The 13,873-nt window shown below is 45.5% G+C and overlaps 1 long non-coding RNA gene across 1 annotated transcript; it reads left to right on the forward strand.

Annotated features, from left to right (window-relative positions):
* Nucleotides 1–20: 20 nt before the first annotated feature.
* Nucleotides 21–6,172, forward strand: LOC138804861 (uncharacterized). Its single transcript, XR_011365358.1, has 3 exons — nucleotides 21–155; nucleotides 4,064–4,299; nucleotides 5,892–6,172. It is a non-coding gene; the product is annotated as an uncharacterized lncRNA (long non-coding RNA).
* Nucleotides 6,173–13,873: the final 7,701 nt, after the last annotated feature.

The raw sequence follows: 13,873 nt of genomic DNA on the forward strand, positions 1-13,873 counted from the left end.
AGCGCTCCCGGCGGAGCGCCGCTGCGCATGCGTGTCCCTTGGCTGCTTGTTCCCACTGCCCTCCTGCGTGTGGACCCACGGCGCATGGGCACAGGTTGAATCGGCCGGGCGGCGCAGAGCGGACCCTGGAGGGTCGAGTTGCGCATGCGCACAGCGTGAGTCCGCCGGGAGGTGCCTAGGGGACCCCGGAGGATCGAGGTTCCGTCCGCATTGCGCATGCGCACTGGTTGAGTCGTCCGGCACCGTCCGGGCCAAGAGTGTGGTGCGTGCATGCGTGGGATTCCCTTGGTTGGTCTGGTTGGTACTGCGCATGCGTGCCACCTGGCGGGGAGGTCCTCCGCGCTGCACCGCGCATGCATGAGCCACCACGCCCCGTCCCTCCCCCCCCGCCCCCCCCCGCCGAGCAGGAACACGCATGCGTGTGCTCCCGGGCTCTGCGAGGTACGGATCTGCGCATGCGCGGGATTGGGCTGCGCTGCCCTGCAACGCGCATGCGCGGTTCCCAGAGACAGACAGACAGACAGACACAGGGACAGTGAAACAGAGTCAGACAGACACTGGGACAGAGACAGACACACAGATGGACACAGAGAGACACAGACAGATAGATGGACACAGACAGACACAGAGAAGACAGAGACATGGGCAGGCATAGACAGACAGACACAGAATGACAGACAGAGAGACAGACAGACAGAGGCAGAGCCAGACAGACAGGGAATGACAGAGAGAGACAGACACAGGCCGACAGACAGAGACGGACAGACATAGAACAAGACAGACAGACACTGGGAAAAAGACAGACAGAGACAGACACACAGATGGACACAGAGAGAGACACAGACAGATGGACAGACAGACATAGGCAGAGACAGACACAGACATGGAGAAAGACAGACAGACAGAGAATGACAGACAGACACGAAAGACAGACAGAGAATGACAGAGAGACACAGACAGACAGACACAGACAGACAGATACTGACACAGGCAGACAAAGAAAGACAGAACGAGACCCAGACAGACACAGGAGACAGAGACAGAGAGACAAAGAGGCAGACACAGAAGTCAGAAGTAGACTGATGACAGACAGACAGACCGAGACAGACAAAGACAGAATGAGACAGAGACAGACAGTGAGACAGACATGGACAGGCAGACCAACAGGCAGACACAGACGAGACAGACAGACAGAAAGACAGAGACAGAAGTAGACTGACAGACACAGACAGACAGACAAAGAAAGAGAGAACGAGACACAGACAGACTGACAGAGGAGACAGACAGAGACAGAGAGACAAAGGCAGACAGACACAGACATGGACAGGTAGAGACACGCAGACCAACAGACAGACTGACAGAGGAGACAGACAAAGACAGAGACAGACAGAAGAAGACAGAGACAGACAGACAGACAGAGACAGAGACAGAGCTTGACCTACTCCATTGAGGTCAGGACTTGGTTCCAAGTCACTCAAGTGTGAAAATGTTAATCCCACCCATATTTAATCAACATCCATCCACCCATCCATCCTCCATCCATCCATCCACCCACCCATCCACCTATCCATCCACCCATCTATTCACCCATCCATCCATCCATCCATCCACCCATCCACCCTCTGATCCACCCATCCATCCATCCACCTATCCGTCCACCTATCCATCCATCCACCCATCCATCTATCCACCCATCCATCCACCCACCCACCCATCCATCCATCCACCCATCTACCCATCTATCCACCCATCCATCCATCCACCCATCCACCCATCTATCCACCCACCCATCCATCCACCCATCCACCCATCTATCCACCCATCCATCCATCCACCCATCCATCCATCCACCCTCCCATCCATCCACTCATCCAACCACCCACCCATCCATCCATCCATCCACCCATCCATCCATCCTCCATTGAGATGAACACTTGGGTCCAAGTCACTCAACTGTGCAAATGTTAATCCCTTCCATATTCCATCAACAGCAGGACGTGGGTCCAACTCATTCAAGTGTGCAAATGTTAATCCCTTCCCTCCTTCCTCCATGGAGAGGAGTTGGGTCCGTCACTCAATTGTGCAAATGTTAATCCCTTCCGTCTGTCCTCCATCCAGATGAGGACTTGGGTCCAACTCACTGAAGTGTGCAAACGTTAATCCCACCCATATTGTATCAGGACTTGGGTCCAAGTCACTGAAGTGTGTAAATGTTAATCCCATCCATATTCAATCAACATCCATCCACCCACCCATCCATCCACCCATCCACCCACCCATCCCCCATCCATCCATCCACCCTTCTATCCACCCATCTATCCACCCATCCACCCATCCGTCTATCTGTCTGTCTGTCCATCTATGCATCCATCCCTCTGTCTATCCAGGCGTCTGTCTATCTACTCTGTCTGTCTGTCCATTCATGGATCCATCCATCCATCTGTCTATCCACATGTCTGTCTGTCTATCTATCTACTATATCTATCCACCTATCTGTCTGTCTGTGTGTCTATCTATACATCTCTCTGTCTGTCCAACCATCCATCCATCTATCCATCTATTCATGTATCTTATCTGTGTATCTATCTATCATCTATCCATCCGTCTGTCTATCTATCCACCTACCAGCCTGTCTGTCCATCCTTCTGTCCATCTGTCTATCCATCCATCTGTCCATCTGTCAGTCTGTCTGTCCATCCATCCATCTATCCATCTATTATCCATCTATCCATCTGTCTGTCTGTCCATCCATCCACCCATTTGTCTATCCATCTATCCATCTGTCAGTCTGTCTGTCTATCCATCTATCTGTCTGTCCATCCATCTGCCCATCTGTCTATCCATCTATCCATCTGTCAGTCTGTCCATCCATCTTATCTATCCATCTTTCAGTCTGTCTGTCCATCCATCCATCCATCTATCTAGGTATCAGTCTGTCTGTCTGTCCATCGATCCATCCATCTAGCTAGCTATCAGTCTGTCTGTCTGTCCATCCATCCACCCATCTGTCTATCCGTCTATCCATGTATCAGTCTGTCTGTCTGTCCATCCTTCCGCCCATCTGTCCATCCATCTCTCAGTCTGTCTGTCTGTCCATCCATCCGCCCATCTGTCTATCCATCCATCTATCCATCTGTCAGTCTGTCTGTCTGGGTGAAGAACTCTGAAAAGGGACAAACTTTCTAGAACCATCTCCTTTCCCCAGGCCGTTGTGTGTGTGTGTGTGTGTGTGTGTGTGTGTGTGTGTGTGTGTGTGTCTGTCTGTCTGTCTGTCTGTCTGTCTGTCTGTCTGTCTGTGTGTACATCCTAGACTTCACCGGTCCATCTGCCATGACCGTTGGATTCAGAACCTTCTAGAACGCGGTGCCGTCTCCACCACCCTATCTAGGACTCGCTGCCCAGTGCTCGGGACAAGATGTCATCTGCTCATACACGTGTGTGCGTGCGTGTGCGTGCATGTGGCCCGGCCGGTCGCCCTGGGAAACGCCCTGGGTCACCATGATGATGATGATGATGATGCCCGGAGTTCACATCCTTCCTGGGTCACCATGATGATGATGATGATGATGATGATGATGATGATGATGATGATGATGATGATGATGGATGGATGGGTGGATGAATGGATGGATGGATGGATGGGTGGATGGATGGATGGATGGATGGTGGATGGATGGGTGGATGGATGAATTGATGGATGGATGGGTGGGTGGATGGGTGGATGGATGGGTTGATGGATGGGTCAATGGATGGATGGATAGATGGATGGATAGATGAGTGGATGGGTGGGTGGATGGATGGATGGATGAATGGATGGATGGGTGGATGGATGAATGGATGGATGGGTGGCTGGCTGGGTAGATGGATGGATGATGGGTGGGTGGGTGGATGGATGAGTAGATGGATGGATGGATGGATGGATGGATGGATAGATAGATGGATGGGTGGATGGATGGGTGGATGGGTAGATGGATGGATGGATGGGTGGATGGATGGATTTGTGGATTTCCCCCTTAGGCCACCAAAGACCTAAGTTCTTCTCCTCCTGTCTCTCTGTCTCCAGGTGCAGAGAAGTTGATCCTCCACATACAGAAGCACAGCATCCCCTTCGCCCTGGCCACCAGCTGAGGGACTGAGGCCTACCAGGCCAAGACCAGCACACACCGGGAGCTGTTTGGTGCCTTTCACCACGTGGTGCTGGGTGATGACCCCGAGGTCAAGGCCAGCAAGCCCGCCCCGGACATCTTCCTGGCCTGCGCCCGCAGGTTCTCCGGACATCTTCCTGGCCTGCACCCGCAGGTTCTCTCCTCATCCCCCCCCCCCCGTCAACCAGGTAAACCGAGGCCTCGGGCCTCGGGTCCACTGCATGGACCACACACAGAGAGACACACAGAAAGACAGACATGGACGGATACACAGATACACAGACCAGACAGACAGACAGACAGACAAAGAAACACACAGATAGACGCAGAGACGGACACAGAGACACAGATAGACACATGGACAAACCAGACAGACATGCAGACAGACAGACAGGCAGATAGACACACAGACTGACAGGCAGACAAACCAGATAGAGACACAGACACAGAGACAGACTCATAGACAGACAGACAGACCACAGAGACACGGACAGACAGACACACTCCGATAGACAGACAGACACACTGACAGAGAGATAGACACACAGACACACAGACACAGAGACCAGACAGATAGACAGACAGACAGACACAAGAGACGGGACAGACACACAGATCACAGACCTACCAGACAGACCACAGAGACACAGACAGACAGACACACTGATAGACACACAGACAGACAGATAGACACAGACAGACGCACAGATACACAGACCACGCAGACAGACAGACAGACAGAGCACAGAGACACGGACAGACAGACACACACCAATAGACAGACAGAGATATAGGCATACATACGCAGACAGACACACAGACAGACAGAATACAGAGACACACAAATAGGCATATAGACAGACAGACGGATACAGAGACAGACACACACAGATAGACAGACACAGAGACACTTGGCCAGACACAGACAGACACACATACAGAGACAGACAGACAGACATAAGAGTCCAGACAGACAGATACACAGAACAGACCAGACAGACCGACCACAGAGACACAGACAGACAGATATAGGGACAGACAGACACACAGAGACAGACAGAGAGACATAGACAGACACACAATCACACAGACGGATGGACGGATGGAGAGACGGATGGACAGACGGCCCCAGGGGAACAGGGAGGGAGACTCCTTGGCACAGTGCTCACCTGGCCCACACGAGGCCCTGGGTGGGGGAGGCCTCGAAATCACACACAGAACATGCCAGTAGGCACGCCGTGGCTCAAAGGTCATCTTCCCTCCTTCCTTCCCTCCTTCCTTCCCTCCTTCCTTCCTTCCTTCACTACTTCCTTCACTCCTTCCTTCCTTCCCTCCCTCCTTCTTTCCCTCCCTCCTTCCTTCCCTCCTACCTTCCCTCCCTCCTTCCTTCCTTCCCTCCCTCCTTCCTTCCCTCCTTCCTTCCTTCTCTCCTTCCTTCCCTCCTTCCTTCCATCCTTCTTTCCCTCCTTCCCTCTTTCTTTCCCTCCTTCCCTCCCTCCTTCCTTCTTTCCCTCCATCCTTCTTTCCTTCCCTCCTTCCTTCCTTCCTTCCCTCCTTCCTTCTTGTTCCTTCCCTCCATCCTTCCTTTTCATCCTTCCTTCCTTCCCTCCTTCCTTCCTTCCCTCCTTCCCTCCTTCCTTCTTTCCTTCCTTCCTACCCCCTTCCTTCCCTCCAACACTGGGCACCCGGCCCACCCCCCGGCCGACCTCTCACTCCGCGTGTCTCTCTCGCCCTCTGACCCTGCAGTGCCTGGTGCTGGAGGACACACCCCACAGCATGGCGGTCGCCCAGGCAGCGGGGATGCAGGTGGTCATGGTGCCCCGCGTCCAGCTCAACCCCGAACTCAACGGCCGGGGCCACCCTGCTGCTGCCCTCCTTGGGTGACATACAACCCGAGCTCTTAAGCCTGCCCGCCTTCAACTGACCTGCGGACGGACAGACAGACAGACAGAAGGACACTGGACACAAGGCCAAGACCTGACCCATCCCAGGGCCTCCCTGACCTCTGGAAATAAAGGGAATGAACACAGGAAGTGCCTCACTGAGTCACGAGTGGATGGATGGATGGATGGGTGGGTGGATGGATGGATGGATGGATGGATGGATGGATGGGTGGATGGATGGATGGATGGATGGATGGGTAAATGCATGGGTGGATGGATGGGGATGGATGGGTGGATGGGTGGATGGGTGGATGGATGGGTGGATGGATGGATAGGTGGATGGATGGATGGATGGGTGGATGGGTGGGTGGATGGATGGATGGGTGGATGGATGGGTGGATGGGTGGACCGGTGGATGGGTGGACGGATGGATAGATGGATGGGTGGATGGGTGGGTGGATGGATGGATGGGTGGATGGATGGGTGGATGGGTGGACCGGTGGATGGGTGGACGGATGGATACATGGATGGGTGGATGGGTGGGTGGATGGATGGATGGGTGGATGGATGAGTGGATGGGTGGACGGTGGATGGGTGATGGGTAGATGGGTGGATGAATGGATGGATGGGTGGATGGGTTGATGGATGGATGGATGGATGGATGGATGGAGGGGTGGGTGGATGGGTGGATGGATGCATGGGTGAATGGATGGATGGGTGGATGGATGGGTGGATGGGTGGATTAATGAGTGGATGGATGGGTGGATGGATGTGTGGATGGATGGATGGATGGATGGATGGATGGGTGGGTGGATGGATGGGTGGATGATTGGATGGATGGGTGGATGGATGGGTGGATGGTTGGATGGATGGGTGGGTGGATGGGTGGATGTATGGGTGGATGGATGGGTGGGTGGATGGGTGGATGGATGGATGGGTGGGTGGATGGGTGGATGGATGGGTGGGTGGATGGATGGCTGTTATATCCTGCCCAGGCCCCTCCTCTCCCCCTCTTCCTGTGGGATTTGTTCCATTTGGTTTTGTGTCCTCTGGTGCTGCAGACGGTGGGTGATCAGCCTTGGGTCTTAAAATATCAGGCTGTGCTGAGAATAGCTCAGTCTCTTGCTCTTCAAGGCCAGGGTGGGGCTGAGGGCTGGGAATCAACTGGGTCAAGGTGAGAATAAGAGCAATAACAGTATTAACAACAACAATGACATGAATAACAATAGCAATAATAACAACAATCATAGTATGAGTAACAATAACAGCGATCATATCTATAACAATAACAATCACCCATCAACACATCATCCATAACAAGGACAGTAACAATGGGAACAACAACAATCACAGCAATCATAGCAATAACAATAACAATAGCCATTATAACAACCAAATAACAATAACAATGACATTAATAAGAGTAACAATAACAATAGAAGCAATAATAGCAATAAACAGAGTAATAGTAGCCATAATAACAATAACTATAACAATAACAATAATAAGTTCAATAACATCGATAATGATAACAGTAACAATAACAGTAACAATAGCAATAATAACAATAACAGTAACAGTAATAACAATTACAGCAAGAATCACAATAACAGCAAAACAATAGTGATAAGAACAAAGACAACATCAATCACCATGACAGTAACAATAGTAACAATAATAATAACCATAACAGTAATCATAAAAGTAAGAGCAATAACAGCAATAATAATAATAGCAGTAATAACAGCAATCACAGTAATAAGTCATAATAACAATAACATTAACAACAAACAATAAGAACAATAACAATAAGAATTAACAATTACAATTCCAACAACAGCAATAACCATAATAGTAATAACAATAGTAACAAGAACAATAAGAGTAACAACAAAAATAATACCATTCCATCCATCCATCCATCCGCCCATTCACTCACCCATCCATCCATCCACCCATCCATCCACCCAACCACCCATCCACCCACACATCCATCCACCCACCCATCTACCCATCCATCCATGCATCCATCCACACATCCATCCACCCATCCACCCATCCGTCTAACCAGCCCTCCATCCACCCATCCATGCATCCATCCACTCATCCATCCATGCATGCATCCATCCACCAATCCATCCATCCATCCATCCACCCATCCATGCACCCTTCTATCTACACATCCATCCATCCACCAATCCATCCATCCATCCATCCATCCATCCATCCATCCTTCCATCTGCCCACGCAACCATCCATCCATCCATCCATCCACCCACCCATCCATCCACCAATCCATCCATCCATCCATCCATCCATTCTTCCATCCGCCCATGCATCCATTCATCCATCCACCCACCCATCCACCCATCCATCCATGCATCCACCCACCCATCCATCCACCCATCCATCCATCCATCCACCCACCCATCCACCCATCCATCCATGCATCCACCCACCCATCCATCCACCCATCCATCCACCCATCCATCCATCCACCCACCCATCCACCCATCAATCCATGCATCCATCCACCAATCCATGCATCCATACACCAATCCATCCATCCATCTGTCCATTCATCCATCCATCCATCCACCCTCCCATCCATCCTTCCATCCACCCATCCATCCATCCACCCATCCACCCATCCATCCATCCACCCATCCATCTAACCAGCCATCCATCCACCCATCCATGCATCCATCCACTCATCCATCCATGCATCCATCCACCCATCCATCCATCCACCCACCCATCCATCCTTCCATCCACCCATCCATCCATCCATGCATCCATCCGTCCATCCATCTATCCATCCATCCATCCACCCATCCATGCACCCTTCTATCTACCCATCCATCCATCCACCAATCCATCCATCCATCCATCCATCCATCCATCCATCCTTCCATCCGCCCACGCATCCATCCATCCATCCACCCACCCATCCACCCATACATCCATCCATCCACCCACCCACCCATCCATCCACCCATCCATGCATCCACCCACCCATCCATCCACCCATCCATCCATCCGTCCATCCATCCATCCATCCACCCACCCATCCACCCATCCATCCATGCATCCATCCACCAATCCATGCATCCATACACCCATCCATCTATCCATCTGTCCACCCACCCATCCATCCATCCACCCTCTCATCCATCCTTCCATCCACCCATCCATCCATCCATCCATCCACCCATCCATCAATGCATGCATCCACCCACCCATCCATCCATCCATCCACCCATCCATCCACCCATCCACCCATCCATCCATCCATCCACCCATCCATCCATCCATCCACCCATCCATCCATCCATCTTTCTGTCAATCCATCCATCCATCCATCCACCCACCCATCCATCCTTCCATCCATCCATCCATCCACCCATCCACCCATCCATCTACCCATCCACCCATCCACCCATCCACCCATCCATCCATCCATCCACCCATCCATCCATCCATCCATCCATCCATCCATCCATCCATCTACCCAGCCAGCCACCCATCCATCCACTCATCCATCCACCCATCCATCCATTCATCCATCCATCCATCCATCCATCCATCTACCCATCCATCCATCCATCCACCCATCCACCCATCCATCCATGCATCCATCCACCCATCCATCCATGCCATCCATCCACCCATCCATCCATGCATGCATCCATCCATCCATCCACCCATCCATCCATCCATCCATCCATCCACCCATCCATCCATCCCTCCATCAACCCATCCATCAACCCAATCCATCCATCTATCCATCCACTCTTCTTTGTTATTGGGGGTGGGGGTAGGGAAGGGGGGCAGGCTCTCTTGGTTCTTGAATTCAGCACCCTGGGTTCTCTGGACCCCTGAGTGACCCTGAGCCCGAGAGACCAAGATGGCCCCACTTCCGGTTTGCTGGTGGAGCTCAGAGTTTCCTCATGGAGTTTCCTGTCCCTGGGGCGGGGCCTTGGGCCCCTGGGAGCCATAGAGACACCAAGATGGTGCCACTTCTGGTTTCCTGGTGGTTTCCTTGGAGACCAGGCACCTGACTTCCTATTCCTCTTCCTCTTTCTCCTATGATGCGTATTGGTATTATTACTATTGTTGTTGTTGTTACTGTTATTGCTGTTGTTACTATTGTTATTAATATTGTTATTACTGTTACTGTTGTTGTCGTTGCTATTGTTATTAATATTATTACTATTGTTATTATTGTTACTATTGTTACTATTTTTATTACTCTTACTGTTATTGTTGTTACTATTGTTATTACTCCTATTGTTTTGGTTATGAACATAGTTCCTACTCCTATGTCTACATTGTTGTTACGATTATTGCCATTATTGTTATTATTACTCTCAGTTTTACTATTATTACTCTTGGTATTGTTATTACTGTTATTATTACTGTTATTGTTACTATTATTACTTCTATTATTGTTATTGGCATTGCTATAGTTATTGCTGTTATTAGTATTGCTATTGTTGTTTTTGATACTATTGTTACTATTATTATTACTATTGTTATTCGTGTTATCATTACTGTTGTTATTACTGTTATTTCATTATTACCATTGTTCTTGTTGCTATTACTGTTGTCACTATTGTTATTGTTACTGTTATTGTTGTTACTATTATTACTGTTATCACTGTTATTATTGTTATACTTGTTATTGTTACCACTATTAGTAGTATTATTACTATTGTTATTACTGTTGTTATTACTATTATTTGTATGATTGATATTATTATTATTGTTACTATTATTACTACTGTTGTCGTTGCTATTGTTATTGCTATTATTACTCTTAACATTGCTATTGATATTACTGTTATTTCTATTATTGCTATTTTTGTTCTTGTTACTATTACTGTTATTGTTGTTGTTTTTATTACTGTTATTACTGTTGTTATTGTTGTTGTTACTGTTATTGTTACTATTGTTGTTGTCACTATTGTTCTTACTATTATTATTGCTATTGTTATTACTGTTGTTATTACTGTTATTTCTATTATTACTATTCTTGTTGTTATTGTTACTATTATTCCTATTGTTCTTGCTATTATTTCTGTTATTGTTGTTATTACTATTTTTATTTACTATTATTACTGTTGTTATTACTATTATTTCTATTATCACTAATGTTATTGTTATTGTTGCTATTATTGTTATTACTGTTATTGCTATTATAATTACTCTTATTTCTATTATGATTGTTGTTGTTACTACTGTTACTACTGTGGTTGTTGCTATTGTTACTGTTATTACTATTGTTATTACTATTATTAATACTATTATTAGTGTTGTTATTACCATTAATTCTATTATTACTATTGTTTTTACTGTTGTTGTTGCTATTATTAATACTATTATTAATACTGTTGTTATTACTGTTATTATCACTGTTAGTTCTATTATTACTATTGTTGCTATTGTTACTATTATTAGTATTATTGTTATTACTGTTATTACTGTTGTTGTTACTATTGTTACTGTTGTTATTACTGTTATTACTATTAGTTACTATTATTATTGCTGTTGTTATTACTGTTGTTATTTCTGTTGTTATTACTATTATTTCTATTATTACTGTTATTATTACTGTTGTTACCGTTATTGTTACTGTTATTGTTATGATTATTACTATTGTTGTTACTGTTGTTACTATTATTAATACTATTGTTATTACTATTGTTACTGTTATTATTACTGTTGTCATTACTATTGTTTTTACTGTTGTTATTACTATTATTATTACTGTTATTGTTACTGTTATTATTACTGTTATTGTTACTGTTGTTATTAATATTACTATTATTGTTATTGTTGTTATTGTTACTGTTATTACTACGGGGGTAGTTGCTATTGTTATTACTATTATTAAAACTATTGTTATTACAGTTGTTACTGTTATCATTAGTATTGTTATTACTGTTGTTTTTACTGTTATTATTGTTGTTATTGTTACTGGTGTTACTATTGTTATTGCTCTTGTTAGTATTATTATTACTGTTGTTATTGTTACTATCACTGTAGTCACTATTGTTATTACTGTTGTTATTACTGTTATTGTTACTGTTGTTACGGTTATTGTTACTATTATTATGACTGTGGTTTTTACTATTGTTATTACTATATTATTACTATTATTACTGTTATTGTTTTACTATTGTTATTATTACTGTTGTTATTACTATTATTATTACTGTTATTGTTACTATTGTTATTACTGTTATTGTTGTTGTTGCTATTATTTCTATTGTTCTTTCTATTATTACTGTTATTGTCGTTGTTATTGTTACTCTTATTACTACTGTTATTATTACTTTTATGGTTGTTATTGTTATTATTATTACTCTTGTTGTGACTATTATTGTTGTTGCTATTATTAACACTATTATTACTGCTGTTATTATTACTGTTATTGCTATTATTACTGTTGTTGTTATTGTTGCTATTATTGCTATTGTTGTTATTAGTGTTATTTTTACTGTTGTTATTGTTACTGTCATTGCTGTTATTGTTACTATTATTACTACTGTGGTTGTTGCTATTGTTATTACTATTGTTATTCCTGTTATTATTACTGTTGTTGTTGTTATTCAGTTTATATTGTTTTTTGGGTCTAGTCGTGGGGCCTGAACTCTGGGTCTGGGTGCTGTCCCTCTCGCTCTTCAGCTCAAGGCTAGCACTCTACCACAGCACCACTTCTGGCTTTTTTCTTTTTACTTATGTGGTGCTGAGCAATCGAACCCAGGGCCTCAGGCATGCAAGGCAAGCGCTCTACCATTAGCCACCTTCCCAGTCCCCAGAGGGTTTTAATAAAGCAAGCCTTAAGGAAGAAAGATAACATGAAGTGACAACTACAGAAATTCTACAGAGATGACACCTTTCACATTTCTGTCTTCCTTCTCTTCTCATACTTCAGAAAGCATTGACTAACATGATAAATATACTGCAATTATAAGTTAAGGATCAGTGTTTTTTTTTTAACCTGAAGCCTTTTTTCCATGATTCTTGACATAAACTTTTTGGGAGATTTTTTTGGATTGTGATGGGATTCCACCCAAAACAAAGCCATGTATATCAAGAAAGTCAATATGTTCAACTCAGAGTACTAAACAAAAGAGGGAGAAAATTAAATTAAGGTTAGCAATATGTCAAGCACAAATATACACAATATCAAGATATCTTGAAATTGTATAGTTTTACTGGATAAAGTGGCTCAAACCTGCAATATTATCTACTTAGAAAACAGAGATTAGAGTATTGCAGTTCCAGGCAAGCCCAGACAAAAAAAAGAAGTTTCAGAAACTCTAACCATTTGCTGGGTGCAATGTGTCTTGCTTGTGTTAGGAGGACCGCAGTCCAAGCAGGCCCAGGCATAGTGATACTACCTCAAAATAAGCAACCAAATTACAATCTGCTGGTATGGCAATAAAAAAGATGCTGTTTCACAAGTATAGGATTTTGGGTTCAATCATCCAGTATTCCTAGGCATTTAAGTGTGTGTCAGGGTAAGAATTTGGCATGTCTGAGGTCAAGACTTCATACTCATTTTACAAGCTCTAATAAAACCTTTGCCTCTTTTGTTATTTTTTTAAAATATAGCATAACTTCCATGCCCAAACCAAATAATTTCCTATTAGAGATTTTCTCCTATCCATTAAGTAATATATTATGTGTTGGATACTGTCCTACTGAAATCACACTAAAGATCAAAAATCCATTGCCTTAGAAAGTGACTGCATTGGGAAAGAGAATCTCAAAGGTAGCATTTAAGTTGAACTCTCCTCCAAGAGAAGCAGAAGGCCTTGAATATTCCAAGGAAAG

This window comes from Dipodomys merriami, unplaced genomic scaffold, assembly GCF_024711535.1.
Source record: "Dipodomys merriami isolate MVZ:Mamm:240054 unplaced genomic scaffold, mDipMer1.0.p SCAF_377, whole genome shotgun sequence".
Lineage (NCBI taxonomy): Eukaryota > Metazoa > Chordata > Mammalia > Rodentia > Heteromyidae > Dipodomys > Dipodomys merriami.